The sequence below is a fragment of the Brachypodium distachyon genome, chromosome 5 (genome assembly GCF_000005505.3).
Source record: "Brachypodium distachyon strain Bd21 chromosome 5, Brachypodium_distachyon_v3.0, whole genome shotgun sequence".
NCBI classification, from domain to species: Eukaryota; Viridiplantae; Streptophyta; class Magnoliopsida; order Poales; family Poaceae; genus Brachypodium; species Brachypodium distachyon.
In genome coordinates, this window is record NC_016135.3 from 8674500 (window position 1) to 8680584 (window position 6085).

The 6085-nt window shown below is 43.8% G+C and overlaps 1 long non-coding RNA gene across 2 annotated transcripts; it reads left to right on the forward strand.

Annotated features, from left to right (window-relative positions):
• The first annotated feature begins 1406 nt into the window (after window positions 1–1406).
• Window positions 1407–2855, forward strand: LOC104585301. 2 transcript variants are annotated; one of them, XR_732949.2, is made up of 4 exons: window positions 1407–1814; window positions 2163–2285; window positions 2447–2527; window positions 2639–2855. It is a non-coding gene; the product is annotated as an uncharacterized LOC104585301 (long non-coding RNA). The 2 variants fall into 2 exon arrangements; XR_732948.3 differs by having other exon boundaries at window positions 1412–2285.
• Window positions 2856–6085: the final 3230 nt, after the last annotated feature.

A 6085-nucleotide genomic window follows, 5' to 3' on the forward strand; every position in this document is an offset into this window, starting at 1 on the left:
CAGAACTTAATTGTACTTACAAACTTCCATGACCTCTTAGGCCAGCATAAGCAAATATTGTTTCAAAACCATGATAACATTGTATCATAAAACCGCAGCGGAAAGGTAGAGCAAATGGGCCTCATCTACTCCCAGAGGAGAGAGCATGTTGGAATGTAAGCACATGACCCAAAGAACATCGACGAACCTCACTCTTCGTCTGATTCACCCGCATTATTAATTGCAGCCACTACGTGGTCAATACATGGCATGTATTGGCAAGTTCACCTGGAAGTTATAACAGATCCTACCAAGTATATGCAATTGAGGTATAGTGGAGTTCAGGCTTTATGGCGTGGCAGCAAAACATAGTTTATCCTACTACAATTGAAAGTTACAAAATTGTTAACTAATGGACACGGGGTAGAAACACCCATGCTCCTATTAACCTAGAGCACATTGAGTAGAAACATCAAGTGCCCCTACCCTGTTTAAACCATTCATTTTATTTAAGAAATTGAAATGAGTGAGACCTTCTTTACAACCCCCAATGTCTAGTTGCTCATAATTGTCCGTAACCGGGGACACGGCTAAGTACTTAGTTTGACATTCTCGAGAGGTGGTACACATTCCCCACAAGAAATCGACGTGTTAATCCCTTGCTGTCCTCCGGGTGGAGCAGCAACGGCATCGACTTCAAGAATTTTCAGAACATATTCGCCCAAACCACCTGAGGGACCCGTGCTCCCACCTACACAACTACCTCAGTACAATCCCTTGGATCTGGGTTCATATTTCTTACTCCATCCAGCCAGAGCCCATTTAGCTTGTGGTTGTACTGAAAGCTAATAAACAGGAAACTAGTCCAGTCTCTGATACCCCAGGTGGCATTCCACATTTGCGACGCAAGCGCTCCCCGAATCCACGGAAGAGACGTCCTTGGACGATCCATCTCCAAATCCACGAAGACTCGACTCAGAGGGACCCATAGAAATGGACCTGACGTCGCATAACATCTCAAATCTCAAAGCAGTCCACCCAGGATGGTTCATTAGGGTTGTTTTTGTCAAGTTTCCAAAATACTTCACATCTTCATTTCACAGTGATTGAGATTCCCTCCCACGTTTACTAACATAGCATGGCTAAGCAATACTAATCACGATGGCTATTGATGGAGAATTCATGGCAAAGGTAACCTTATAGCTAGTAGGTCAATCATAGCTAGCATAAATACCATTACAACAAAATAGTCCTGTACAGACGTTTTATTACTGACGCTTTTTTTTTACGTCTTTACTTAAGAGATCAGCCGGTAAATAGAGACGTTTTATGAGACGTATGCCTGGTCGTCCCATGTTCTTGGTCCCAGGCCCATTAATCAGAGTACATCTCTAATTCCAGGTCCCATGTCCCAAGCCCCGACAAAACATGTGTTTTCTCTCTCTCAAAAAAAGAGTACTCTGGAAAATACCCATCTCCCTCACGAGATCTCACCCTAGATTAATCTAGCGCCGCCACTGCTCGCTGCCCCGGCAGGCCAGCCCTTCTCTCTCCGGCCACCTCTTCCCCTCCTCCTCCTGTTCCCCCAGGCCATAGCGCTTTGCCCCCTGCTCTCATGGCGGCACTAGCGGTCTTGGCCCTGCCACCGAGAACCACGACGACCCACGACGGCACGACTCTGATGCCAGGCGCCTCCTTCTGCCCCCCTGCGAGGGCGTTGTCCGTCGGCTCGACCAGGCCCTCTTCGGCCGCGGCACGTGTGGCTCGTTGGAGGCCAAAGGGCGGGTCACCATGAGATCTGTCAGCAGTCGCTGAACAAATTTGATAACTCAAAGGTATGATGTTACTCCGTATTTGTTATTGCAGATTCATCAGCCGAGAAATTAACAAATATAACCTGTTCAGTTCATGTGTAAACACAAGAAATTTTGCTCTTTCAATGCAACGGTGAGAATTTACCCATACTGACATAACAGAGCGTTGTATGGTTAACTGACATTCTCTTTTTACAGTTATACTCGACTTTATATGTTAATACACTCGTATGGTAAATTTCTGTTATTTCCTTGCAGTCTTTCTCGAAATCTTAATTTATAGATCAGAGACATATATAAACAAGAACGGGAAGTGTTAGTCCCATTCTCCCCATTTTCTAATGTTGTGTCTTTTCTTACTGTATTCAGATAGGTTTCAGAGGACAAAACTAATTGTTCCAGACTTCTGGACAGATTTTGGAAGGGAAATCTAACCCGTTTATCCCGAGTCTAATTCTTTTCAATGGTCTCTCACATTGGTCTCCATCAAAGGTGATTCTTTGTGTTTTCATAACCATCCTTAATTTAAAATTTAGGATGAATAGTTTGATATAATCAATTCTCATGTCTTGGGTTAGCAACAATTATTTGTTCGGAGCTAAGCTTAGATCTATTTATGATTGCACTGATCATGCCTATATTTATAATTGCAGTCATGTATGTTGAACAGAACAAATTATGTGCATATGGTTTAGAGAACTGAACTTTCTGTGACCTCATGTTCACTCTGAGAGGTATTTGCATCCTAAATTGTTTTTCCTTAATACTGTACCTTTGACAAATACTTTACTTGGAAAGTTTATACCCACTTAACTTGTATATCTTATATTTGGTTTTCGTTGCAGAAAAACTTTATGCAAGGATGTTGAAGAAGCAAAATAAAAGGTTGCCAAGGAAAATATAGAGGAACTGGGAAGATGGGGGAGCTGATGTATAGGTTTCTCAATGCAGAAACTACAAAGCTACTAGATAGGTTTCGGCTAGTTACAATTAGCTAGAAAAAATATTCCCAATGACATGTAATTTTTTTTACCTTCCTGCTGTACAAACCAGTTGTAAAGTACATGGGAGTATAATATTATTTTCTCCTGCGATGCAATATGCAATGCCTCTTTTTTCCTGTTTTATCATTTCTGGGAGTACAATTCCCTTTATATTAGCAATACTAATTAATTACAATAATTTATATATAATAAATCATTTTTACATAATAAAAGTAGAACGTCAGTGTGCAAATAAAGCGACTTAACATTTGTAGAGACGATGTGCAACCGCATGTACCATGAATCTACAAAAGCGTCTTTATGTGTGTAGTCACGTAATTAAAACGTCTCATTTTTAAATAGACATGCTTTTAATGCGTCTCTACAATCTTTGACACGGTGCGTGAGAAGACGCTCCAGGGACGCTTTGTGAAGTGCCTCTACCATGCTCTAGAGATGTTTTAAAACGTCCTTACTACCTATATTGGACGTCCGTACAAGGCTATTATGTTGTAGTGTACGAGTAATAGTCCTATTAATGCATTTCTACATACAACTCTAATGCATAAGTATTTTAAAAACAGACAGTAATAGGATATGATCAAAGTGAACTTGTCTTGGTAGTAGTTGGAGTTCAAACAATCGTCACAATCACAAGGTTCGCTCTCCAAGAATACTAAACAATACAAACAATGCATACATAAACACACCATACAAACAAAAGAATATGTATGCCATGATGCAATGCAAAACATGTGACATGGGTGGATTGATTTATTCGGGTGATCTACTGGTCCAAAGCATTGAGAATTAAGCACATGTAATTAGGGTTTTAAACCCTAAAATAAGGTTTTATTGGCATCAGCCAAATAAATTAATTCAAAAATATTTATTTCTCTGTCCCAATGGACAGAGGATAATAAAACAAATTTTGGGCACTGGTTTTAATTAAAAAGGACCCCTAGATAAATAGTTATGAATTAAATGGCATAAAACCTTATTCTGTAATTTGAATGTGATTTAAAAATTAAAATTGGAAATTGGACAGTGCCAAAAGATTCTACACTTCCTAAGGATTCCAGAAAGGTGTGGATCAACAAATTTGGCCAAACAGATTAAAAGATATGATCATTTGAAATTTCGGGGGCTTTTCTGCAAAAGTGCTATTTCTAATTATTCCGGGAATTAAAATTAGATTTTCCTTTTCTAATTCCGGGTGCCACGTGGCAGCTCCTGATTGGCGCATACCGGTTCGGTTAGGTGAATTATTCCCGATCTAATCTCAACCGTTGGTTAGGCATGGACGGGCGAGATCTCACCTTCGGGAACTAGGGTTCCGACGAGCTTCTCCGGCGGCAGCGCGGCACGGGCGGGCGGCAGCGGGCGGCCTCCGTCGACGCGGGCGCGACGGGGAGGGGCGGAGTCGACGCTGCGGGGCACGGCGAGCACGGTGACGCGGTCGGCGCGGGGTTGGGCGGTCGGACGCCTTGCCTAGGACAGCGTGAAGACGGCGGCGGGCGGCGGAGCTCCGGTGAGCGACGGGCGGCGTGGTTCCGGCCGCTAGGGTGCAGCAAAAACAAAGCTACGTGTGTCAAAAGATGCGCATGGACGAGGGGCTCCAGAAATTTGAGGTTTCGGCCGAAGATGCTCACCGGCGAGGTCGGCGCGGCGCGAGAACGGCGGCGGCGTGGAGCTTTTCCGGCGAGCGAATTCGTCGGCGTGGGCGCGTAATGGCAGGGGCAAACAGAGGGGAAAGAGGCGGGGAGCTTCGGGCTTTATAGTGCCGTGCTCGGCTCGCTTCGGGAAGGCCCAAATCGGCGGACGTGGGAGTCACGGCGGCGACGGCGCGGCGCGGGGATCAGGGGGTTTTCCTTCCGAGGAAGAAGAAGGCCCTGACAGGTGGGCCCCACCTGTCAGTGGCAGCGGGCGCGCGCGCGCGTTGCTGGGCCGGTCCGGTTTGGGCCGGCTCGCGCCGGGCTGGCTCAGGCGCGGTCGGTTCTGGGCCGGTTCGGCCCAAGCGGTCGGACCGGTCCGGTTTCCCGTTTTTTTTCTTTTCTTTTTGCCTTTTTCTCATTTCTTTGATAACTTTTGATTTTGAACTCCAAATTGGTCCAAATAAATTCCAAAACATCTGTAAAATCATGTTTTATCATGATACAAATTTTGGGAGTAATTTCCCCTCCAAATAAAATATATAAAAATACATTTGCCCTATAAATGCCTTTAGTGCTATATAACTATTTAAATAAAATAGTTTTTCAACTCTAAAAATTATGGGATAGCTCATTTATGCAATAAACCCTTTTATAAATAAACCTTAATGGTTTGAAGATCCAAAGCTCAAATAGGTGAAAACCCTAGGGTTTAAATTGAAATAAAATCTTTTAAAGCCTTTTGAGATTCAAATTTGAATTTAAATATGCAATTGTGGCATGATGCTTATGGATGAAATGCACATGTAAAAGTTTGAAATTTTTGGGATGTTACAGACCTAACCCCCTTAAGATGAATCTCGTACTCGAGGCTTCCTCTTTAGTGTGATGATCCCACTGAACCTTGCAGAACTTGGTGGTCTTGGATCGGGTTTGTCTCTCAGCTGTATCATCCAAGATTCTGATCGGTTTCTCCTCATAGGTGAGGTCACTCTGTATCTGGACTTCTTCTAGGGGTATCGTATCCCGTAGTGGTGTGTCGGCCATCTCAGGATGACACTTCTTCAGTTGCGATACGTGGAAGACATTGTGAACATTTGACAGTGCTTCCGGTAAGTCCAATTTGTAGGCTACCTCTCCTTGTCATGACAAGATATTGAAAGGTCCAATGAATCGGGGTTCTAACTTTCCTTTTATTCCAAATCTCTTTACTCCGCGTATCGGTGAAACTCTGGGATACGCTCTACCTTCAATCTCGTAGGTGACCTCCCTACGTTTGGAATCTGCATAGCTTTTCTGTCTCGACTGAGCTACCTTCAGTCGGTCTCGGATGAGTCTAACTTTTTCCTCGGCGTCTTTTATCATATCCGGGCCGAATAAGCTACGGTCTCCTACACCATCCCATAACAATGGTGTTCTGCACTTCCTTCCATACAAAACTTCAAAAGGTGACATTCCTATGCTGGCTTCGAAGCTGTTGTTGTATGAGAACTCTGCATACGGTAGATTGTCATCCCAACTGGATCCATAATCTAGAGCGCAGGCTCTCAACATATCCTCGATGATTTGATTTACTCGCTCGGTTTGTCCATCCGTCTGCGGATGAAAAGCTGTGCCGAACTCTAGTCTCATTCCTAGAGACTCATGTAGTTGTCCC